Source organism: Sorex araneus, chromosome 2 (genome assembly GCF_027595985.1).
Source record: "Sorex araneus isolate mSorAra2 chromosome 2, mSorAra2.pri, whole genome shotgun sequence".
In the NCBI taxonomy this organism is placed as follows: Eukaryota; Metazoa; Chordata; class Mammalia; order Eulipotyphla; family Soricidae; genus Sorex; species Sorex araneus.
The window spans coordinates 135,037,571-135,063,977 of record NC_073303.1 but is presented as its reverse complement, the minus strand read 5'-3'; the positions used below and the strand labels follow the sequence as shown (position 1 = coordinate 135,063,977).

General features: G+C 42.4%; 1 protein-coding gene and 1 pseudogene across 18 annotated transcripts in view; one reads left to right on the top strand and one right to left on the bottom strand.

Annotated features, from left to right (window-relative positions):
• KALRN (kalirin RhoGEF kinase) overlaps nt 1–26,407 on the top strand; it is an 809,955-nt gene that overhangs the window by 49,109 nt on the left and 734,439 nt on the right. The gene's annotated exons all lie outside the window — the stretch shown is intronic.
• LOC101554298 (splicing factor 3A subunit 3-like) lies at nt 1,464–6,381 on the bottom strand (annotated as a pseudogene).

The window sequence follows — 26,407 nt, the reverse complement described above, 5'->3', positions numbered from 1 at the left end:
GGATCTGTGCTGCTGAATCACTACTTTTGACGAGGAGGCCAGGCCACAGGTCTGATCTCAGCAGAAGTGTACAGAAAGTGTTTCCATGGGAAATCTTATTTCCCTTTTGTAGGTGCAACCTTGAACTCTGGGTGCCTATTCTGACAATTCTTTCATCAAGTGGGGCAGGATGACAGTGTTTCCATAACTCAGTTGAATCAAATTCCAGTTTTAGGATCAAGTGGAAGTCGGGGCGGGGCCTGGGCTTTATGAAGGAAGCCATCCATCTCCTCTGTGGAACTCACGTGGACTTGTAAAGGCCATTGTTAGGCTTCACCCGCCTTTCCACAGTGAGCAGTCTCAGTGATGTGGTTGCAATTGTGAAATGTTCGAGTCACTTCATGAAATTAGGACAAATATAAAGAAAGGTTGATTGGCCCAGTGACAGCCTCAAACCATGCTGACATTCCGAGTCCCTGGGACGCGCCTTGCTAAGTGTGCTGGAGAGTGGAAGTGAACCTTTAGAATTATGGCACTGTTACCCTGTTTCCCCAAACATACATTATGCTTTTGTTTAGCCCAGGGACACAAATAGGAGGCAACTAGAGCAGAACCCCTTTCTCTGCTTGCCTCTGTCACAAACTGACAGATCATTTTTCATTTGAGTACTAAGGCCCTGACACATCTGGAGAGCATAGAGAAACTGGTAGGTCTTAGGTATTGATTGATTAAATCCTTTCTCTGTCAAATAATGCTTATTGAGAGAAACATTTCAGCTGGATTTTCAGAAACAAAAAAAAAAGAATCATGGATTTTGCACTTGTTTGAGAAAGCCGTGTAGTTTGTCATTTGGAAAGGGCATAGAGACCAAGGCTGTGATGCGGGAAGTCTTACTTCCTTCTCTTGTCTCTTATGAGATGAAACATTACTGAAATGAAGCATTTCTACTAATACATTAATTTTTTTTTTTGCTTTTTGGGTCACACCCGGCGATGCACAGGGGTTACTCCTGGCTCTGCTAATTCTGTCAGGAATTAGCCCTGACGGTGCTCAGGGTCCATATGGGATGCAAACGCCCTACCCGCTGTGCTATCGCTCCAGCCCCCTACATTAATCTTTAAGTAAAGATTTAAGTGTTGCTCACATTTTGTTTTATTATGGATAATTATGAATTAATAATTTGGGGGTTACATTTGACAGTATTGAGGCCAGTCATCAGTGTCAGGGTAGTCAGTGGTGCTTGGTTGGACTGGAGATCCAACTTGAAGTTCTGGATGCAGAGCATGTGTATTAGCGATTTGAGCTAACTTCTTGACCCATTATTTTGTGTTTTGTAGGGCTTAATATTAAACATTCTTGATCTATGGTGTGAGGTGTGAGCCTAATGGCTCTGTGCTCAAGCCTGGTGCTTGGGTTTTGTCAGGGTATACCCATAGATACTGGGGGAGAGTACACAGCATGGGAGATTGAGCTCAGGGCCGTGCACATGCTAAGTATGTGCTTAATTACTTGAGTCACAGTTGTGGCCTTGTGGCCCACATTTTAGTTAGTTAGTTTTCAGATCAAGGGTTGTTTTCATTTCTGATAGAATCTTTTAAAATATAAAGTGAAGATAAAACACATCTCAACCCCGTGATCTGCCTGCGTGCCTGAATTTTACAAGGTGTATGCTAGGCTGTAAGACTAAGCGAAAAGTCTTCAGGAGCATTTTGTGGGAAAAATAGCAAAAACAGATGTCAGGAAGCCTGGGCAAGACCCAAAGCTGGGATAGTCCTTGACACTATTCCTTGTGTCACTAGTCCTTATGTTTTCAGATCCTCATATGTCTTCTTATTCACAACATTCCTACTTTAATCTTCATACTTACTCTTACTTTGTGTCAGCCGCCTTCAAGGAGATGGCATCTTCAATCTGTGTCACATTAACAAAGTAGGCAGTGTTTGAGATGCCCAAATGTTTTGGCCTTTGGCAGGTATAGTTTCTGTATATCTCAGATGTAGTTGACATTTAGGCCATGAAGCTTATATAGCCATTAGGGAATGGGCTTGCAGTCCCAGCCAAGGGATAATTTTTGGGGGTTACAAATGATCTCATTCTTGATGGAAACCAAAAAAACGATCCAATCCGAAAGATCAATGACACCAAGAGCTGGTTCTTTGAGAAAACAAACAAGATCGATAAACCTCTAGCAAGACTCACAAAAAAGGGAGAGAGAAAACCCTAATAAACCGAATTAGAAGTGAAAAGGGGGACATTACAACAGAAATTACAGAAATTCAAAGGATCCTCAGAGATTACTTTGAGAATCTTTATGCCATGAAACATGAAAACCTTGAGGAAATAGATAAATTTCTAGACTCCTATAGCCTCCCAAGGCTGAACCAAGAAGACCTGGAATACCTGAACAGACCTATCACCATCAAAGAAATCGAAATGGTAATAAAAAGTCTCCCCAAACACAAAAGTTCTGGCCCAGATAGATTTACTAGTGAATTCCTCCAAACCTTTAAGGAGGACTTACTCCCAATCCTCTTTAAGCTTCTCCAGGAAATTGAAGTATCAAAAACACTTACAAACAGATTCTATGAAGCAAATATCACCCTGATACCAAAAACAGACAAAGATACCACAAAGAAAGAGAATTACAGACCGATATCCCTGAACACAGATTCAAAGATCCTCAACAAAATATTAGCAAATAGAATCTAACGATTCATCAGAAAGATCATACACCATGACTAAGTAGGATTCATCCCAGGGATGCAAGAATAGTTTAACATTTGCAAGTCAATCAACATAATTCATCATATTAATAAAAGAAATAATAAAAACCATATGATCATATTAATAGATGCAGAGAAAGCATTTGACAAGATTCAGCACCTGTTTATGATGAAAACTCTCAGCAGAATGGGCATCGAAGGAACTTTCCTCGATATAGTCAAAGCCATCTACCAAAAGCCCACGGCAAGTATCATTCTCAATGGGGAAAAACTGAAAGCCTTCCCTCTAAGATCGAGCATAAGGCAAGGTTGCCCACTTTCGCCACTCCTATTCAATAGAGTACTGGAAGTCCTGGCCATAGCAGTTATACAAGAAAAAGATATCAAGGGCATACAGATAGGAAAGGAAGAGATCAAGTTATCACTATTTGTAGATGATATGATACTATACTTGGAAAACCCTTAAGACTCTACAGAAACGCTCCTAGAAACAATAAGTCTATATAGTAAAGTGGCAGGCTACAAAATCAACACCCAAAAGTCCATGGTTTTCTTATATACAAATAATAAAAGAGAAGAAAGAGACATTAAAAAAAACAATCCCATTCACAATAGTACCTCAGAAAATCAAGTACCTTGGAATCAGCTTAACCAAAGAGGCGAAGGACCTATACAAGGAAAATTATAAAACACTACTTCAAGAGATAAAGGAGGACACTAGGAAATGGAGACACATCCCCTGCTCATGGATAGGGAGAATTAACATTTTCAAAATGGCAATACTGCCCAAAGCACTATACAAATTTAATGCAGTCCCTATCAGGATACCCATGACATTTTTCAAAGAAATAGACAAAACACTCCTGAAATTCATATGGAACAACAAACCCCCATGAATAGCTAAAGCAATTCTTGGAAAAAAGAAGATGGGTGGTGTCACCTTCCCTGACTTCAAACTCTACTACAAACCAGTAGTAATTAAAACAGCATTGTATTGGGATAAAAACAGACCTGCATACCAGTGGAACAGAGTTGAATATCCTGTCACAGACCCCCAAATATATGGCCACTTAATCTTTGACAAAGGAGCAAGAAATGTGAAGTGGAACAAGGAAAGCCTCTTCAACAAGTGGTGCTGGGAAAACTGGATAGCTACCTGCAAAAAAATGAACTCTGACCTCTGTCTAATGCCAGGCACAAAAGTCAAATCAAAGTGGATTAAAGAACTCAATATCAGACATGAATCTATAAGGTTCATAGAAGAAAATGTAGGCAGAACTCTCCATGACATTGAAGCCAAAAGTATCTTTAGGGATGAAACAGCACTGACCATGCAAGTGGAAGCAAACATGAACAAATGGAACTACATCAAATTAAGAAGCTTCTGTACTTCAAAAGAAACAGTGACCAAAATACAGAAAGAACCCACAAAATGGGAAAGAATATTTACCCAATACCCATCTGATAAGGGATTAATATCCAGGATATACAAGATACTTGTAGAATTGTATAAGAAAAAAACCTCCAATCCCATCAAAAAGTGGGGAGAAGAAATGAACAGAAATTTCCTCATAAAAGAAATACAAATGGCCAAAAGGCACATGAAAAAATGTTCCACATCACTAATCATCAGGGAGATTCAAATCAAAACAACAATGAGATATCATCTCACACCACAGAGACTGGCACACATTCAAAAGAACAAAAGCAACCAGTGCTGGCGTGGATGTGGGGAAAAAGGGACGCTCCTTCACTGTTGGTGGGAATGCCAACTGGTCCAGCCTTCCTGGAAAACAATATGGACAGTCCTTCAAAAACTAGAAATTGAGCTTCCATATGACCCCACAATAACATTTCTGGGAATATGTCCTGAGGATGCAAAAGAGCACAGTAGAAATGACATCTGTACCTATATATTCATTGCAGTATTGTTCACAATAGCCAAAATCTGGAAACAACCCGAGTGCCCTAAAACAGATGACTGGTTAAAGAAACTTTGGTACTTCTACACAATGGAATACTATGCAGCTGCTAGTAGAGATGAAGTCATGAAATTTGCTTATAAATGGAAAACATGAAGAGTATCATGCTAAGTGAAATGAGTCAGAAAGAGAGGGACAGAGGGACAGACATAGAAGGACTGTACTCATTTGTGGAGTGTAGGGTAGCATCACATGGGGCTAACACCCAAGGACCGTAGATACAATGGCCAGGAGGATTGCCCCATAGCTGGAAGACTGCTTCATGAGCAGAGGGGAGAAGGCATGTAATAGAGAAGGGATCACTAAGAAAATGGGAGATGCATGCCGAAAGTAGATAATGGACCAAACATGATGACCTCTCAGTGTCTGTGTTGCAAGCTATAATGCCCAAAAGTAGAGAGAGAGTATGGGGAATATTGTCTGCCTTAGAGGCAGGTGGAGGGTGGGAAAGGGGGGGTATACCCGGGATATTGGTGGTGGGGAATGTGCACTGGTGGAGGGATGGGTGTTTGATCATTGTGTGATTGTAACCCAACATGAAAGCTTGTAACTATCTCACCGTGATTCAATAAAATCTTAAAAATTAAAAAACAAAATAAACCCCAATGATCTCATTCTCTTCATTATCAACACTCATCTTACTGATCTGTTCTTTCTCTTCTGTTCATGCCTGTTTGTACTGTGTATCTCATGGGTAAGAAGTCGCTGCTCCCCAAGAGTCTGTACATATTCATGGATCTGGGTTGCAAGGAAAGGAATGTCTTTATTTCTCTCAGCATCTTTCTTGGTTCCCTTTGACTTGGGATTTTTGGCAAACAGGGAGGTATCAAGTGACTCCAGAGACTTTCCTTTGAAAAGCTGGACTCAGGGCTTTCTCTTCTAGAGTCCCACCACACTTCAGGGCTGAAGCTAAGAGCAGATTTCAATCTGTCCAAACCTAGGGAGGCTGCTCCTCCTAGGAGGAGAATACAGAGAGGTCACGATATGCTCCAGGAGTCCAGGGACTCCTTGTTTCTTGTCGCTATTGAGAGAAGGTGCAATTGCCCTACTTCTCAAACTGTCCGAGTCTTTCCAAAAAGCCCATTCTGGTCTTGTACGAGTTTCACTCTCTCTATAGCATCTTGAATTTACTCAAATTACATTTTTAAGTTTTACTTGTACTCTGCATTCTTCCTTTCTTCAGAGATGTCAAATAGGTGGTCAAAGAAAGACAAGCATGTGATGTAATCCAACTTTTTAGAGGCCTTCAGGTTAATGTGTTTGAGGTAAAAGTCATGGAGATCAAGGTAATGGCCATAGCTCTCTTCATCTGTGAATTCCACCAAGTTTTGTGGCTATTTTACTGGGTTCTCTCAATCATTTAGAAGTTCTTCAAATTCTACCAACACTGCCACAGAGAAGTCATTTGGGTGATTCCTATGGAATTTCTGTATTTGCTTGAGTTTGTTGTAGAATTCAGCAAACTTGTTTGGTCTTGAAATGATATTGAGTTCCTCCTTTTATAGTCAACCCTTATCGTCATACAAATCCCTTGGGTTCTCACTGACTTCCATACACCTATCATGCATGGCCAACGTGTGATGGTCAGAATTAATTGGGTTGTTGAGTATGGATTTATTAGTGAGCATATCTTTGGCCATGACATCCATGAGCCATTTCTCCTCATATTACTGCTTCTTTTCCAAAATTGTCTCCATTGTCCCTCTGCCCCCAAACCTTAAGGCCAACCACTAACTGTGGCCCACATTTTGGGTTTTGGGTCTCCCTTGGAAATGCGTAGGGGTTACTCCTGGCTCTAAATTCAGGAATTAACCCCTGGAAGTTCTCAGGGGACCATGTGGGATACTGCGGATCAAACCCAGGTTGGCTGAGTACAAGGCAAGTGCCCTACCCACTGTACTATCTAGCTCTTGTGGCCCACATTTTAAAAGGTAAACTCAAGAGATTCTTCATTTTCCAAACATCCCACAGCTTTAATGCTAAGATTTAAACCAAGAAATATATCTACTTTATCGTCCGTGGTCTTTTTGTGTTACTACCTTGGGAGTGGGGAAGTACATTTAAGGATATCAAGGAGGAGGTAGAGAAGGAATAGGATAAAAGTGAAAATTAAAATATCTGAGAGGGCCGTGGAGATAGTTAAGGTAATTAGAACACAGTATGTGCCTGGCCGTGAGATCTGTCTTCAGCACTGCATGCCCCTGACTCCTCTAGAGCCCCGGACCTGAGCAGTGGGCTACCAGGCCTGAGATTCTACAGTGCTGGACTGGTCATTGCTATGAGTGGCTCCAATTACAAAATAAGTGAATGTGTCAGGAACTAGAGAGCTTTCTCAGCCAATTCTACATCAATTCTACATCTGCACTCCATAATTGCAGCCCAGGAACGGCGCCCGCCCGAAAGGAGCTCAGAGAACCTGCTGTTCTAGTTTCACTTGGAGCAGAGAATAGGGCTGGCTTGAAGAGGCAGGCAATTTGGGTTAAAATAAGAAGTAAAAATAAAGGTCAGTTGGTGGCAAAGTGAGGGGCTCTTTCATTGTGTGATGGAAAGCCACTGAGTGGGTTTTTGTTGTCTTGTTTTGGGACCCCATCTGGTGGTGCTGTTAAACTACTCCAGATTCAGTGCTTAGGTTTACTCCCAGTGCTCAGGTATACACTCCAGCCCTTTGAGTTATCTCCCCTGTCCTCCACTGAGTATTTTGTACATAAGGGTTATTTTGTTTTAACAAAATCATTATTGTTCTTACTAGTGTTTATTGTAGATTCCATGTGGAATCAGGTTAAGTGGTATAAAGTACTAGATATCACATGCAGCTGAAGCTTTGGGAGGGGTTGAGCTTTATATGGGAGAGTTAGGAAAGAATTTTTAGGACAAGTAACTTTTATTTGTTCTTGGCTGGCAAGGATGAATTTGGAGAGTTTGTTATGGTGAGGAGACAAGATCCCTGGACAAGAGACTGGAGACACTCTTTTGTGAGGCTGTTGTGCAAATTGGCTAAATAATTAGGCATGTATTTATACTTCACCAGATTTTTTTAAAAAAAGGAGTTATAGTATTTATTAAAATATTCAATCATAAGACAAAATAAGAACGTGAGATACTAGGAAGGCAGATTGACAGCAAAAATTAAGGATAAAGGGAGGGTGCAATGAGGTTATTTACTACAATCATCTGGATTCTATCCCTGTTTTTGAGAGGTGCTCTCAAAGACTTAGGGACAGATTGCTATAAAAGACTTAGTGTATATGTAGCAAAGACAGACTGTGAATAGGCAGTGGGGACACACACTTCAGCACTGTAGGCAGAACCAGGGTTAGCTGTGCAAACTTGTGGAGTGCAGGGATAAAGGCTACTTAGATGATGGAGCGGGCAGAGCCTCGTGGTGTCCAGGTCAGGAGCATTCCCTGAGTCATGGAGCATGAAGGAAGATAGAAAATTGAGCAGATGTCCACCATAGTGTGTGTGTGTGTGTGTGTGTGTGTGTGTGTGTGTGTGTGTGATGAGAAATGTAGAACTCTCCGTTTCTCTGTGAGCTCCATGCTGTATGCCCTAAGATAAGAAGGCCAGGGAGTAGTAGCCAGGTACCTTGCAGAATCTGCTGGAACTCTTTCGGGGAACTTTAGTAGCTTAATAATATACCATTTAGATTAGATTTCAAGATGGCTCTTGCTGGAACCTTTGTTTGCATGTCCTATATCCATAGTGTCCAATTTATTGAGGCTCCAGCATTGCCCCATTTTGGTGGGGAAGAAGTCTGTCTTGACACTAATTCATGCACATCTCTGATTCCTCTATCCTTTTTAGATTTTGGCCCTGTCCTAGAGATCACTCCTGTTGGTGCTCAGGGGACAATGTGTGATGCTGAGGATCAAGATGAAGTTAGCTGCACAAATCATTTGCCTAAACCCCTGTGCTATCTCTCTGGGCCATTTTTATTTCTTTATTTTTTATTTAGGGGCCACAGCTGGTGGTGCTTGGAGCTTATTTGTGGCTCTGTGCTCAGGGATCACTCTTCGAAGTGCTTGGGGAACCACATGAAGTTTTGAGGATCAAACTTGGGTTGACTGAATGCAAGAAAAGTAATCCCTGTACTATCTCTCCAGCTCTTCTGGCTTCCTTGAACACGTTTTAAAGTTCATTACAAAACTCCTTTCATTATTACTGTCTCACCTCCTAGGTGTGTTCTCCCAGGTCAGATAATGTTAAGCTACTAGAGGACAGCTGGGCACTGTTCTGTCCGTCCAAATGCTGTTAGAACTATTCTAATGTTGTTTATACAGTAGAAGCTAAATAAATTTAAGATTGATATTTTCTTTTTTTGGTATCTTTTCTGTGTCTCAGCTTCAGTGATCTGTGCGATATCAGATACTTAATAAAATCTGTGATCTAGTTGGGATTCTTGATCTTAGTATATTTATCATTGAACTGAGTCTGTCCTGCCCCATCCTCTTTTCTGGGTGGCTGTTAGGTCCCCTTCTCCCTCCCTCCCTCCCTCCCTCCCTCCTTCCCTCTCTCCCTCCCTCCCTCCCTCCTTCCCTCCCTCCCTCCCTTCCTTCCTCCCTTCCTTCCTTCCTTCCTTCCTTCCTTCCTTCCTTCCTTCCTTCCTTCCTTCCTTCCTTCCTTCCTTCCTTCCTTCCTTCCTTCCTTCCTCCCTCCCTCCCTCCCTCCCTTCCTCCCTCCCTCCCTCCCTCCCTCCCTCCCTCCCTCCCTCTCTTCCTCTTTCGAGTTTTTTTAATTGAATCACTATGAGATACACAGTTATAAAATTATTCATGATTGGGTTTCAGTCATACAATGTTCCAGCACCTGTCCCTTCCTTTACCACTGCATATTTCCCACCAGTAATGCAGTAGTTTCCCCAGTTTCCCTTCTGTCCCCACCTGGCCTGCTTCTATGGTAGGCACGCCTCCTCCTCCTCCTCTTCCTCCTTCTCCTCCTCCTCTTCTTCTGCTTCCTCTTTTTCTCCCTTTTCTTCCTCCTCCTCCTTATCTACCTCTTCTTCCTCTTCTTCCTCCTCCTCCTCTTCTTTCTCTTCTTTTTCTTCCTCCTCTGCCTTCTTCCCCTCCTCCCCTCCCCTTTCCTCCCTCCTCCCTATTTATCTTTTCTCTCTTGGCATTATGGCTTGCAACACTGCTATTAAAAAGTATCATATATATGTATCCCTTTACCTACTTTCAACACTCATTTTTTTGGTCCAAACTAATAATTTTCAATTATTATTGTCATGGTAGTCCCTTCTCTATCCTAGTTGCCCTTTTCCTTTCCACCTACTTGTGGCAAGCTTCAAATGTGGACCAGTCCTCCTGGCCCCTGTTTATTTTTTTTAACATTTTTTATTTAAATTTTTTGGCATTTAAAGTCATTTTTTATATCCTGGCAGATCTGCTATCTACATTCCCTGGCACTGCATCAATTCCCAGCTGCACCACAGTCAGGTGTGTAAGCCTCATAAATAAGGGTGGGAGTCCCAGAAAAAGCAGTGCTGACAAGATGTGTGAGCATCCCAACAGGGAAGTCTGATCTCTGGTGAGCATGTGTACGAGCTTGATGACTGCAGTGATGCCTAGCAGACACCACAGTCATGACCTGTGTGCCTCAACTAAGAACATGAGCCCTAGTTCCACTAAAGGAGCACCACTAAAGGAGCACAAGCTGAGTACAATGCCACTCACAGTGAGCTCCAAGGCTAATAGTCTGCAAGCCTCAGAGCCAAGCCTGTGTGCAGCCACCCCTCTCCCCTTCATCACAATGGCAGGAACAACAGCAAAAGAAAGCAGAGAGGGAATTATAACCCACAGCACCCCCTGGACTCAGGACAGGGGTGGAGTAGGTAGGCAGGCAGCCTGGTTGGATGGGATGGAGAGGCAGCCATGGTGTTCCTTGTCCTTACCTGTACAGGGAAGTTTGGTGCCCTGAGCCCAGTGAGGTTCTGGTTGGTGGGTGATGTTTCTGTTAGTGTCCCTTGCCAGTGCCAAGTTAGCTGAAAGTCCACCACAATTAAAAACAAACTTATAGCACTTTTTAGCACTTTATAGATGTTGTCTAGTTCTCCCAGCAATTCTGGAAGATAACTTCAACTGCTAAATGTTATCAGAACTAGGATCTCACCTCAGATTGATTGGCTCTAAGTTTGGGCTCTTTTCATCAGCATTAAATAGTAACTCAGATAAAACCCAGAGTTGAGGAGTAGAAGATATCCAGGTTACAACCCTGTAGGAAGGCAAGAATCCCCGACTGGGAAGGTGTTTCCTCGTTAGAGTTTCCCCTCCAGCACACAATCCTTGAGTTAGAGGGGATTCATGAAAGACCCTTTAAAGAGCTTTCAGCCTAAGGAATCCTTGTGATCTGAAATAAGATGTTTCTATCCCCGGCTCAAAGTATCTTTCTTCTAAACACTGAAACTGAATGTTCTTTCACCTGCTGTTAAGACACCAGGAAAAGAAAAGAGTGTATTGGCTAGAATAAGTGTAGTGGAAGAGGAGCTGTTTCTTTTTAAGAAGTAGGTATCAATTTTCTAAATGCAATCGGGAACATGTCACGCTTCCTTTTTCAAGTCCTTGTGATGACAGCAGCTCAGTGCTCTCTTCTTCCTGGACTTGTTCTGCTTCAATCTGCTCCCTGGATCTGCTCTTCCTCTCTCCCATCCCCCCTCTCACCAGCCATACTTGAAAAGTGGTCTTTTCCTGTTATCAAATCAAATCACTTATCAAACCAACCAATGCCATTGTTGAGGTGCCCACTAATATTCCTATTCTACTTGTTAAAGATTCATGAAATAAAAATATAAACTATTTTACATAAATAAAAAAATATAAACTATTTAGGGATGTGTTGAAGTCTTGTATGCAGAAGTTTCCTGAAGCTAACAAGACCGTCTCCCAGGAACCTGGAAATCTTAGGCATGAAGCCACCTAAATTACCTAAGGATACATTTACTCCCACTCATATATCTCTGCATTGATGCCATCTGCTGTCTGTGGCGGTGGATCTAGAGAAGTTCTGCAGATATGTGAAGGAAGAGGAAATTCCACCAGTGCAACCTGGGGATAATCAGGAATACTGCCCTGAAATATGGTTGTAATTTAGTGATCTGAAACCTACATCATTGCACTGAGTGTAGTCTGGGAAAGAGTGTGTGTTGAAGGCTTTTCAGCTGGGGGCATGTTAGGGAAAAGGGAGTTGGTAGTGCCCCTTCAACTTTTGGCTACAGACAAGAGACCATTGGTTCTCTGTAAATCTGTTCCTAATGTGTGGGTGGATTCATTAGCTCATCATGGTCACTGAGCCTGAATGGTCCTGCAGATTCCTCCAGCCTTTTAAAAATGCTCATTAAGCAGCTTTTGTTTGATGGCTTGACTTGCTTGGTCCCTCTCCTGCTCTGACCATGCTGACCTGAGCACTCTGGTCCTATCATAGTTGTATTTTATTGGTGTATTTTTGGCACCCAGTAAAATAGAAGTGTTTTGGCTTATATGTTAGCATTGTGAACATGGTTAATGAATACTCACCGACAGTGGAATTGTTCCCAAAGCGCTTACAGTTTAGTTTCAAATTGCACCCCCTATACCTGGACAGATTCATCAAGGACGGCGGCATATGTGAGCCTTCTTGGAAGTAGCTGATGGATGAAATTCACTTGCTGCCCTGTTCCTCACAAACTTGACCAAGAATAGGCAACCACAACACTGGCACTGAAAGGGCTTTACAATTTAAAAAACACGACAGATGCAGGCCTGAGCAGCACCATATCTTCAGGACCAAGCACTGACCTACCGATGGAGCATCACTCAGAGTGGCCCCTGGACTCCTTGAGCACCTTGTGGGAGGCCTATCCATCCAAAAGCAGATGATTCAGAAGGAGTTAATACAAGGACAGTTGAGAACTTAGGGGGTTGCAGAAAAAAGGGAATTAGCATCAAACACTTTTTCCAAGGGATTAATTTTAAAAGCTACATTTAGATGAGAATTAAGCTAAGAAAGAAATAGTTCTGATTAGGAAGACATTGTTCACTTGTATCACTTGTGATCTCATTGCTCATCGACTTGCTTGAGCGGGTGCCAGTAATGTCTCCATTAGTCCCTGTTGCATGCTAGTGTAGTCCAGTGGTGTCTGTTCGTTCCAGGAACATGAAGAGCATCAAACCATTCGTTCAGGGTCTTGACAAAGAAGTCAGACCATCTCATAGGTGGGCGGCCAGGCGTTCTTTTGATGTCCCGTGGAATCCAGTCAGTAACAGCTCTAGTCCAACTCTAGTCTAGTTGAGAAGGATGAAGACACTGTTAGTGCTAGGTGATATTTATTGTATACTTTTTATATGCTAGCTACTGCACCAAGATCTTTGTAAACATGACCTCAGTTGATGCAGAACTGTCCCTTGAAGTAAAGGAATAGTACTCTACTGATTTGACAAGTGAGGAATTTGAGATCTGAGCTCACTTAATTAGTAAATAGTAGATCCAGTAGCTGTTGTGTTTGATCTATAGTCTGCATTCGGTTGAATCTCCTAACCCGAGCTAGTCCTCCAAATACCCTTGCAAACTACAACACCCAAAAGGAAAGAGAGAACAAGAGGGAATGCCCTGCCACAGAGGCGGGTGGGGTGGGGGGAGAGGGAGTGGGGATGCTGGGAGGGATACTGGGATCATCAGTGGTGGAGAATGGACACTGGTGAAGGGATGGGTACTCAATCATTGTATGACTGAAACACAAGCACGAAAGTTTGTAAATCTGTAACTGTACCCCATGGTGATACACTAATAACATTTTAAAAAAATAGTATATACAGGATTTGAACTTAGCCACATAGCCACTATACCACATTAAAATGAACAGGGAACATGAAATAGAAATCTTTTGTTTCGTCTTCTCCAGTGAAGCACTGAACTCAAGCTGAGAACAATAGAGTGAGTGCCAACATCTCATGATGTTATGGGATGTCTGGGGAGAAGTGGTTTTGCCCCAATACTTGAAGGAATGAATGAATTTGCATAAGCAGATATGGATGCTGAGAAAGTATGACATGGCTCTTCTACCAGTGGAAATAGCTGGTGTCAGAGGCAGTAGCAAGAGAAACATCATAGCTGGGTGGGATGAGTTAGAGCAGTGTGGAGCCTGGTATTTGCTTAACTTTGCATTTCTGTGGTCAGCTGCCAACTAGTTCTCAGATGGAGAATCAGTTAGGAAAATTCATCCAAAGGAGTAGGTAAACAATCATATTCTCTCTTTTTGGAGTCTTGGTTTAGTCTTGGCTTTTCTGTGGGTGTCTATGTTGGATTTATAAACCTGAAGTTGCATGTATTTATGTGTTGAATGGCAGTGTAGGTGAGGGGGAATAGGTGTCCCTCGTGTGCTTAACAGATGAGGGTTGAACCAGAAGCCGTGGGAATCTCCATGTTTACTACATGTGTTTCTGTGAATTAAATCTGGATTTATTCCTACTTTCCAGACAAAATGAAGGTTCTGGAGCTTATAATCATAAGGACCAGGAAGAGCCAAGAGTTAACCTTATCTGGATAGAGGACTCTGAAGAACTTTCCTGGGGCAGCTTGCTCTGATCATATTGCAATTCAGTCACTTCTATGACAGAAGTTTTTGGAACCTGAAAAGATCTTCCTATTTGTTTTTTGAGTCAGCTAAACCTTTGGATTGTCTGGAAGAGTGTAGACCTGTAGAGTCACTTTCTGTTAAGTTCCTTTGGCAGATTAGAAGAATGCTACATAAAACTGATTCTATTGTTGGTGACTTACAATTTCATAATTTGGTCTAGTGTCCATTTTTTCATTTTGTTTCTGGTATTCAAGTTGTTTTCAGAAAATATGTCCCCCCACTCATTTTGCTATAGTTTAATTAAATGTTTGAGCTTTTTATTTGGAGCACCTTGATTTACAGTACTGTTGATGATAGGGTTTCTTGCTTGAAGTCTTCCACACCCACCACCGGAGTATCAGCTTCTCTCTGCCATTTCCTCAGGGTCCTCCAGCTCTAACCTTTGTCTCCCCTATTGTGGCAAACTTAGATCTTTAAACCACTCCCATATTCTGTTGCCTTCGGAAATAAACATTATTTTCTTTTGTTAAAAGTTTCTTGAAATTTTATGTAAATTAAACCCACAGATTCTCTTAAGTCATTTCATATTTACACTTTCTAAAATTATCCTATACATGGTTTGTGCTTCTCAGAACCATCCTCCTTTCTGATAGGTCGTACTCACATGCTTAGTAACTTGTTTCTGAAATATATTCTGATGACTTTTCTGGTATGAAACTAACAATTCTCCCTAGACCCCTTCTTCTGAATGGAGGCTCCATGAGTATTCTGGCAGTTCTAGGACACAGGTGATTTTGTAATAAGAGATTACACATTTTGGCTAGTTGCTCCCAATTTCACCCTTGAATTCTTTGAGGACTCCCAGGTGGATGCCATATGGCCCTGATAGTTTATTTGTACCTCATTTGTCAGTCTGGTTCCTAAGCAGTTACTGAAGCTTCAAACCTGACCCTGCTCCTGTGGACAAGGCAAGTTGGGAAGGATTTGTATTCTTGATGATGGCCCTTGCATCAAGAGGACCAACATTAGGTTTCCCTGACTTGCTGTTTCATTGCATTTCTACAGTAAACCAGGAGAACTTCTGAGATTGACTTTGACAATCGCAGTCCTCAGTTTTATTTTTGATCTAAATTCTCAGGTCATTTTGCAGGGACAATGTTGCCTTTCTTCTTCTGTGACTTTGTCTTTTCTGTTAGACAGATAGGGTCATTCCTATTAGAAGGTCTGATATTTTGGCTTTACCCTCATCTGTCCTGGAATTCTAATCCTGTGTTTTAAAGTAGCCTTTAGTTTCTAGTGGACTGTAGCTTTACAGGTTTTCCCAACCTTTCCTTATCTGTGTGTGTGTGTGTGTGTGTGTCTAAAATTTGGTTTTCGAGGTCTAGGGCGTAGCTTGAAGGAGCCCCTACATGCAGAGCAGGATATGCATGGTACATTCTACTAGGAGGCTTTGGCAATGGAGAAGGGGAGCTGAATGTGCGGTCCAGGTCAGGGTCAATCCTGTTCTAAGATTGATTCTCTGGAGTCAGGATCTCTGCCTAGGGTGTCTCAAGGCAGCCAGCCTTGTGAATTTTCCCTCTTCCCTGCTCTGCTGTCTCTGTGCAAGCTTCTCTTCTATATCCACCTTCCAAGTGAGCCGGAGACTTGACTGAATTGAGCACACTGGCCTGGCCTGCTCCTTTGGATGGGGCAGGGAGCTCTGCAAGACTGACTGGAGGGGGCTGCAGATGCAGCAAGAGACACTGATTTCAAACATGGGAGAATTTCAAAGAGCCTAAATGCAAAGATTCAGGAGAGGTTAGTACCTCTTTGGAGATACTTAGAGTATCTGTTGTGTGAGCCAGAGAAGCTGGCCCAGTTTGTGGCGAGGACTGTGAGAGAGAGGGCTTCTTGATGTCTCCAGGATGAAGCTGCTGATCAGAATGACTTCTCTGTTCCAGCAGCAAGTGCATGCTCAGGGTTGTTAAGCTAATTGTTAAATTAGAGTGGCTGGAGAAGCAAATTGCTTCATGATGGGATTTCTCTGACTGTGTCCAAGACTGATGTCATCAGCCTTATTCCCCTCCAGTGGAGTGGGGCCTGGAGGAGGGAGGCTGACTTGACACATGTGTTAATAAGCTTTTATAAGATGCAGCAACCCCTGCACACCTGACAGTGTGGGGAGTTTGCTGCCAGTTTCTCTGTGCTTCTGTTTATTGCCCTCAGTTTCTGATCCTGACAATGGTAATGTTTAAGATCAGTTCTTGGAAATTGTGACTTCAGATACTGGGGGGAACCAGACCATGGACGTGGCTGATTGGAGTCAGCCAGGTGTGGCGAGGAGTTATGGTACCAGGGAGCTTTGGGGGGCGTGGGGGCCCTGTTGGAGGATAGTGGTGCTCTGTCTGCAGTGGACAGCACTGCTCTGCTCAGCTGATTGGTCCCATGTGAGAATGTGAGCTCCCTCTTGCCAGATCTTGTTTCTGGGGAGGATTAAATATTCGTTTCCTTTGTGAAACAGCCTGATTTTCAAATGTTGAAACTAATTCAGTTAAAATACATTGTGTTTGTCAAACAAAGTCCATTTGCAATATGAGTTTGGCTTGCGAGTCTCCAGTTTGCAACTTCTGATTCTGGTCCAAACTGCTTGTCTTACAGATGAGAAAACTTGGATCTAGAGAAGTTAAGCCTTTGACTTACGGTTCTAGGGAGTCCGACTTACTGTGTGGGGCCTGTAATTCCTTTCTTGTAGTTACTTTTTTCCTTTTTTCTTTTTATTTTGGTGAAGCAAGATTCTTTTTATTGAAACTTATTTAGAAGATATGAGGAGAGAGAGGGAGGGAGAAATATGCATTCAAGAGAGAGCATCTCCAGGGTGAAAATAAGCGAGGAAACAGAAATAAGATACATGTTCAAGGAAGAATAGGGAGTTGAAGAGCAAGCCCTGTAAGTACTGATTGTTGGAGCTTCTTGGTGCCAGTTGGGGACCAGGAATTCTGTCTGAGGCATACTGGCCAGAGGAGAGTAGACCTGGCTAGACAGGATTGTGTAGTTTCTCCTGCCATATTGCTGGTCCTGTGCTTTTGTGAGTGGCCTGGGGCTATGGTACCCCAAGTGGGTAGAATTCAGGAGGCTTTTACAGGTAGTGCCAGTGCCTAGGAAGAGGTGAGGGCTGAGGGGGATTCAGGCTCCTCTCTGTTTTGGAATTCCTGATGGTCTAAAGCTGCCGTTCTCCCAGCCCAGCCTCCCTCATTCAGACTCTTTCCATTTCAGGCATTGACTTCCCTTTCCCATGGACACTGCATGTACACATACGTATGCATGCGCACATACACATGCACAACACATGAAGAAGCACTGAAGCAGCATACATATGCCACTTCTAAATCCCTGTCCTCTTAGTTACCAGAGTATACACCTTGAAGTCATGCTTAATTATCTCTTCTCTGTTTCTGGAATTTCTCAGCTCTGAACTGCTTTTCTCGTCTGGCTGCTCCTCTCCCAGTTCAAGAGTTTCATCATACGACATTACAGTAGACTGCTTCTAGCCCATTCTCCTGTTACTGTCTGATGAAACTTTTTCCAAAGGTGGTTTCCTTTGTTCATTGGATGACAGTATTTGCTCCTTTAACACAACATCTCAGACTCTGAAAAATGATGCACTACTGTCATTGTCATTAGGCTAGCCTGAGTATGGGTCGCAGCCCTGCCACTTAGCAGCTGTGCCACCTCAGGAAGTTTGCCTTACATCTGTTTCTTTATATCAGAAAGGTTTTGTATAGACTTTTCCCCAAGATATAATGAAATAGTGAATGTGAAGCATGTAGTCTGGGATGTACTGTTTAACTAAAGATGGTGTATCAGGACTACCCTCAGACTCTTGACTCTCGTAATACCTACTTGTTCCATAGTTTCAGCTCCACTTCTCCACCCAGAGTTTTCGGGCGTGGGAGACATGGATGACCTACTTGTTGATATCCTTTGACCCTATCTTCCCATTCTATGGAGCTTTTATTTTTTTTAAAAAAAAGTGGTGATATATCTGTTCTGTAGCATAGATATTTATGTACTTCTCTTGACTTCTTTCATTTATTTATTTATTTATAAAAATATTTTATTGAATCACCGTGAAAAAAAAATTACAAAGCTTTCAGGTTTAAGTCACAGTCAAATACTGATTAAACCCCCATCCCTTCACCAGTGCACATGTTCCACCACCAAGAACCCCAATACACCCCCCTCCCACCCCACCGCCCACCTAAGTAGCTAATGATATTCCCTTTATTCTCTATATACTTTGAGTACATTCCACATTTCCATACAGAACTCACAATTATTGTTTGAAAATTTTCCCCAACAATCAGGTCTGGTGAATAGGCATCATCTAATTTCACTTCATTGCTGAGAGTGAAGACTTTGAGTCTGTGCGGCCGTGATAGCGGCCGCACGGTTTTGGGTTTCTAATATTTTAGCTCAGTTCACAGTCAAAATGGATGGCTGCAAGAATCCGCTCTGGTGCCAAAATGGGTTAGGAGACCTCAGGATCACAGTCTATAGGCGCGGAGGGTCTGTTTCTCCTGCAGCGGCTCCGGATCATCTCTGGGCGGAAGGCGTGCCGGTAACGCCCCCCCCTCCCAGGACCACCTACAGGCTACGTCACTAAAGAAAGTCCTACCTCCAGGTTTAGGGGTCTTAGAGGGTGGCTCTCACCACATGGATGCTGCTGCTGCCGCCATTTTCACTCAGAAAAATGGGGCAGAGAGGTAAAATCCCTCCCCGGGCTGCACGAGGTTGTAGCTCAGGTCACAGTCAAAATGCATGGCTGCAAGAAGCCACTCTGGTGCCAAAATGGGTTAGGAGACCTCACGATCACAGTCTTTAGGAGCGGAGGGTCTGTTTCTCATGCCGCGGCTCCGGATCATCATCCGACTTCTTTCCTTTATTGAACTCTTTTGAGGGTAGAATCTGGGCTTGACCTGTCCTGTACCATTCTCACACAAAAGACACTCAGGAAGTATTGTGGTCTAGATAAATGTTCTCCTCAATTGAACAGCCAGTGGGACTTGGACTCCAGGTCAATAAGTCAATCGAAACTATACTTTTAATCATCTTAAGAATATCTAGTGAGTTTTACTGTGTTTAAGAGATTCAATTTTTAATTTTTTAAAACTGTAGACAAAAGCCATAGTAGTTGATAAAATTCTAGAGTTAAGATTGACTAGATAACAAAGCTCAAATATTAAAATCAATAAGTATAAAAAAGTCAATTTTTAAAATGTGGAAATTATTATCTAATCACAGGGTTAAGTCCTCATCTAAGAATTTATTAAATTGTTTGTTACTAATTGAACCTTCTGTGTTACTGTTTTTGCTTGTTGAGTTTAGTTGGCTTCTATGTTGTTTTTCCATCTAATTTGGTGTGTTTCTACTGGAATTAGGAGGTGTCATGTGTGCTAGAGACTTCAGGGTCTATGGTCTGGGCCAATGAGTTGATATGGGGGAGGCTATGGGAGGTGGAAGGCTGCTGAGGTTTCCAGAGTATAGTGGGGATGAGGGTTGTGGGGGTGGCTACCTGCCCAGACTCTGAGAACACCAGAGTTTTTGGCCTGGGCATTAGGCACCTAAAATTATTCGCAGATTGGTGTTCCTGCAGAGAATATTTGTGAAGTAGTGGAGTTGAGCCCTTGGCCTGACTGCAGTGTGTGGATGGGTGCAGCTACAGGCTTCACCAGGGCGGGTACTTGAAAAAAAACCCAGAGTTTTCGGACGTGGGGGACTCAGGTGAATTTTAGATGCTTGGCATGTATCTCCTCCGAGTTTTGATTGGAAATTGGTAGAGTAGGGCAGGTGAGTGAGTCAACGTGGGGCTGTGGAGCTAGATGAAGGAGAGTCCATTTTTTTTTTAAGTGTTGTTTTAAAGATCAGTGATTTACAAAGCTATTGATAGTTGCATTTTAGGCATATAGTATTTCAATAGCAGCTCCACATCAGTGTCAGCTTCTCCCTAGCAGTCCCCTTATTCCCTCCGCACCCCACCTGTTAACTGGACAGGAACATTACAAAGTTTCAGTGGTTGCAGCTTAGATTTTATGTTTTCTGTTCTGTTGAGTCTGTGTTTTGGATAAATGGAGATACCATTCACCCACATAGTATATAGAATACGGGATGAGGAAATGTACCATAGTAAAAGGGGAGATGCCTAGATCATCTTCGAGCCCAGTGTTTAGAGAAGAGAAGGACAGAGAAGGAAAGAAATCAAGGGGGTGGGGGAAGAGAAGGGGAGATTCAGTATTTTAAAAAATTCAGCAGATACTTAATGAGTGGCTGTGTGTGAGGGAAGGCGAGGCCTCTCCCTTGGGAGAGCACAGTCTCTTGGCTCTCCTTGCTCCTGGGGGAGGGCGTGGAGGGGTGGGGGGGACTCAGCATGGGGTGGGGGTGAGAAACAAACTCAGTCTGGGCCTTCATGGCTCCTGGGGAATGGGTTGGAATAGTTTGACTGGGGAATGGGTTGGAACAGAGGCCACTGAAGTTGAGGTCACTAGGCAAGATGGCGGGAGGGAAGGTGCTAGACTTTGATAGGGCAGGTTCAAGGTGCCATTATTTGGGGCAGGTGACATAACCCCAGCCGCCTAAGGGATTTCTGCAAGATTGAGGTACTTCACCAGAGACTGTAAAATGAGTTAGACTTTGACTTAGGAACATACACAGTTTATTGTGCTAAGACAGCTTTAAATCTCAGCGTTTAAAAAGCCATTTCCACGACACAGCAGGAGAACTGATCCACACAACTGAGTTGGTGGGTGGGGGGCAGGGGGCTGAAAGGGAGGTGTGACTGGGGTCTTTAGGAGAGGGAGTTGGGTACAGTGGTGATGGGTGTGGTGTTAGACTCATGTGCACGGGAAACCAACATCAACAGTATTGTAAATCACGGATCCTCAATCAATAAAAAAAATAAAAATGCCTTTTAATTTTCACTCATTCATAAACTTTTATAGAACCAATTTCCTCAGAAAACCCAGGTTTTCTGAAGTGATTTGTAACCAAGGCAGTGTTAGCAGTGTGGGTTTCAAGGAACTGGGACAAGGGTTGTTGATTGTATTCAAATTTTTAAGTGATTCTCAAGGCTACAGCTGTGGCTAGAGGAGTTTCTTTCTCAGAGTGGGTTGGGAGATTGTTCTCTTCTAATTGGAAAGGATAATCATATACTTTCATGCTGTCATGGTGTGGATTAACTGCTCAGCCTCTTCTGTTTATGTTTGTTGTTTGCGTTTTTTTCTGGCTTCAGCTGTGTGGATCCAGGACCAGGAGAGAGAGGCAGGAAATGGCTGGGCTGTTCCTCGACTCCTATGGGCTCTCCTTGGGGCAGAGAAGACAGTAGTAGCGACACGGTCTGCAGCTGCAGGAGAAGCAGAGGCTCTTTTGCACTAGAGAGTTAGGAGTATGGAACCATGTCCAGGTCAGGAACCTTGACACCAGAGAAAGGAGGCCACAGGAAGAGATAAGCATCTATTTGTCGAGGACTTGGTACACAGTGCACAGGAGGAAAGGAAACATGGCATTAGCTGATTTACATAAAAATAATAATACTCACATATACATACAGTCAAAAGGGTATAATTTGGAGTTCAACACTTGCATCTTATCTCACATATATTTTTAGAATTGAAGCATATTGCTATTTTTCCCCCTCACATTTAGGATCCGGGATGTAGGGCATCTGCTGCCACCTGGTGGCAGAATGTATCACCTCTGGGATTTGGAGTTGATGGGGGTACCCTGATTATTGGTTCTGCAGCCAAAATGTGGGGTGATAGAATGCTAGAGTTTTAGAGACATCACAGACTTCTAATTTTTGTAAATATCTTCAATATTTTTTCTACAGAATTTTTCTTGAATACCTCTAGTGACAGTGAACTCTTGATCTTGCCTGGCAGATAAGTCTATTGCCATTCATTTTAGTAAGTGGTTGAGATTCTGTGATTTACAGTACTGTTAATGATGGTTTCTCACGCACGTAATTTCAGCACCACACCCATCACCAGTATCTTTTATACATTTTTTAAATAGAAAGGATAACTTGTATTCTAGTATTTGACTCTGGGGGAAAATAATTAGTGATATCATCTTATTAATAACTCTTCAGATATTTGAAAGAAGCTTTTTCTCCCATAATATTCTTGTCTATTTTTTCTCCGTATAGTAGGCACTAACTTCTTTGCATTCTCTTCTATTGTACTTACGCTTCTTAGGTTTGTGAAAACAGATTATGTGCCTTTTCCATATTTTTGAACATTTAAAAAAAGTTAAAAACAAGATTTGACTTTAAAAATATAGCTTAGGGGCTGGAGCAATAGTACAGCGGGTAGGGTGTTTGCCTTGCATGTGGCCAACCCAGGTTCAATCCCGGACATCCCATATGGTCTCTCCAGGACCCCCAGGAGTAATTCCTGAGCACAGAGTCAGGAGTAACTCCTGAGCATCACTGGGTGTGACCCCCCCAAAGCAAAAAAACAAAAATATAGCTTAGTGGTGACTCCTTAGAAGACTAAGAATAAAACTAGCATATGACCTAGTAATTGCCCTTTGAAATTTGTTACATATATAGGATCTTTCAGATGACAGGAATGATGGGACACTAGCCTGGGGTGGTGTCTGAGGCTGTGTGTGACCTGAAAAGCAAAAAAAAAAAAAAGAAGAAAGTCAGAAAGCAGAAAGTCATCTGCTGATGGCTCAGTCTGTTGTGAAGGAAGAGAAAGCCTACATGTTAACGGCTCTTCTTGCCTCATTGTGGCAGATGTCACTGACAGTGCTGTCCTTCCGTATCTAGTATCTATCCTATTGCAGCCTTAAGTCTGTTTTTTTTTTCCCCCTCCATAACCTCCGAGATAATTTTTGTTTTGGGGAATGGCTTGGGCTACCATTGCGCCACACCACCAGCGCCTTAAAGATAACTTTTTTTGTTTGTTTTGTTTTGGGGCTATACTAGGTGGTCAGACTCTGTGCTTAGGAGTCACTTCTGGTGGTCCTTGGGGGACCATATGGTTTCAGGGCTCAAACAAAGGTCCACTGTCTGCAAGGCAAGCGCCTTAATCCCTCTATCTCTCTGGTCCCATAATTTTTATTTAGCACAGAGTTCTAGACTACACTGCTTCTTGATTAGAACTAGAATCTAAGATGAAATGCAGTCTCCATCTCTGACCAATGTCCGGCAAGGTGGCTCAAGTGAAAGGTCTGAGAAAGACCTTTATACTCACAGAAAGACCCTTTGATTCTCATGTGGCAAGCAAAGGGTTGCAGTGAGTTCTTGGATGATACATTGCTCTTAGGCTGGTGGACAGGCAGATAGGGCTAGGCAGCTGGTTATTAGGATCTGGGGGTTCTCTGGAGACCTTCTCACTTTCTGGGCCCTTTGAGTGGGAAGTGGAGAAGACATTTGTACAAGAATACTCTTTATTTTCCCCCAGAAAAATTCTGAACTGTTATTTTAGCCAAATTGAGTACTACATTAAATTATTTGAAAATTACCAAAGCAATGAACACATGGAGTTAAAAAAAAAAGATAGCAACATGTAGTTTTATAAGGAGCAATTTTCTTTTTTTTTTTTTTTCTTTTTTTATAGTTTATTTTTAATTAGTGAGTCAACGTGAGGGTACAGTTACAGATTTATACATTTTTGTGCTCATGTTTCTCCCTTACAAAGTTTGATAACCCATCCCTTCACCAGTGCCCATTCTCCACCACCAGTAAACCCAACATCCCACCCCCCCTTCCCAGTCCCGTCTCCCCCCGCCCCACACTGCCACTATGGCAGGGTATTCCCTTTTGTTCTCTCTCTCTGATTAGGTGTTGTGGTTTGCAATAAAGGTGTTGAGTGGCCATTGCGTTCAGTCTCTAGTCTATATTTGGCCCGCATCATCTTTCCCCCACATGACCAACAACCACATTTTACTTGCTGTTCCCTTCTCTGAGTTGCCCAGGATGAGAGAACAGCCTCCAAGCCATGGTGACAACCTCCTGGTACTTATTTCTACTATTCTTGGGTGTTCGTCTTATAGTCTATTATTCTATATTCCACAGATGAGTGCAATCTTTCTATGTCTGTCTCTCTCTTTCTGACTCATTTCACTTAGCATGATACTTTCCATGTAGATCCACTTATATGCAAACGTCATGACCTCATTTTTTCTAACAGCTGCATAGTATTCCATTGTATATATGTACCAGAGTTTCTTCAACCAGTCATCTGTTCTAGGGCACTCGGGTTTTTTCCAGATTCTGCCTATTGTAAACAGTGCTGCGGTGAACATATAAGTGCATATGTCACTTCGACTATACTTTTTGGCTTTTCTGGGATATATTCCCAGCAGTGGTATTGCTGGGTCAAATGGGAGCTCAACCTCAAGTTTTTTGAGAATTGTCCATACTGTTTTCCAAAAGGGCTGAACTAGCCGGCATTCCCACCAGCAGTGTAGAAGGGTCCCTTTCTCCCCACATCCTCTCCAACAGCGGTTGCTTTTGTTCTTTTGGATGTGTGCTAGCCTCTGTGGTGTGAGGTGGTATCTCAAAGTTGTTTTGATCTGCATCTCTCTGATGATTAGTGATGTAGAGCACTTTTTCATGTGTCTTTTGGCCATTCGTATCTCTTCCTTGGTAAAGTTTCTGTTCATTTCTTCGCCCCATTTTTTGATGGGGTTGGATGTTTTCTTCTTGTAGAGTTCAACCAGTGCTTTATATACCCTTGATATCAACCCCTTATCTGATGTGTATTGTGTAAATATCCTTTCCCATTCTGTAGATAGTCTTTGTATTCTGGTCGCTGTTTCTTTTGCTGTGCAGAAGCTTTTTAGTTTAATGTAGTCCCATTTGTTGATCTCTGTTTTTACTAGATTGCTTAGTTCCGTGTCATCTTTGAAGATACCTTTATCTTCAATATCCTGGAGGGTTTTGCCTACCTTGTCTTCAATGTACCTTATGGTTTGTGGTCTGATGTTGAGGTCTTTAATCCATTTTGATCTGACTTTTGTGCATGGTGACAGATCGAGTTCTAAGCCCATTTTTTTGCATGTGGTTGTCCAGTTGTGCCAGCACCATTTGTTAAAGAGACTTTCCTTGCTCCACTTCACATCTCTTGCACCTTTATCAAAGATTAGATGATCATACCTTTGAGGTTGTGTGTGGGGATATTCCACCCTGTTCCATTGGTCTGCAGTTCTGCTTTTGTTCCAGTACCATGCTGTTTTAATTGTTACCGCTTTGTAGTAGAGTTTAAGGTTGGGAAGGGTGATGCCTCCCATCATCTTTTTCCCAAGAATTGTTTTAGCTATCCGTGGGCGTTTATTGTTCCATATAAATTTCAGGATTGCTTGCTCCGCTTCTTTGAAGAATGCCATGGGTATCCCCATAGGGATCGCGTTAAATCTGTATAATGCTTTGGGGAGTATTGCCATTTTGACAATGTTGATTCTCCCTATCCATGAGCAGGGGATATTTTTCCATTTCCTCATGTCCTCTTTTATTTCATGAAGTAGCGTTTTATAGTTTTCTTTGTAGAGGTCCTTTACTTCTTTAGTTAAGCTGATTCCAAGGTATTTGATTTTCTTGGGCACAATTGTGAATGGGATTGCTTTTTTCATGTCCCTTTCCTCTGTCTCATTGTTTGCATATAGGAAGGCCATGGATTTTTGGGTATTGATTTTATAGCCTGCGACTTTACTGTATAGGTCAATTGTTTCTAAGAGTTTCTTACTAGAGCTTTTAGGTTTCTCTAGGTATAGTATCATATCGTCTGCGAATAGTGAGAGCTTGATTTCTTCCTTTCCAATCTGAATCCCCTTAATATCTTTTTCTTGCCTGATGGCTATTGCTAATACTTCCAGTACTATATTAAAGAGAAGTGGTGAGAGTGGACATCCTTGTCTTGTCCCCGATCTCAGAGGAAAAGCCCTTAGTTTTTCTCCATTGATGATAATGCTCGCCATAGGTTCATGGTAGATGGCTTTGACTATCTTGAGAAAAGTTCCTCCAAAACCCATTTTGGTGAGAGTTTTTATCATGAATGGGTGTTGGATCTTGTCAAATGCTTTTTCTGCATCTATGGATATGATCATATGGTTTTTATCTTTACTTTTGTTGATGTGATGGATTATGTTGATTGATTTCCGAATGTTAAACCAACCTTGCATCCCTGGGATGAATC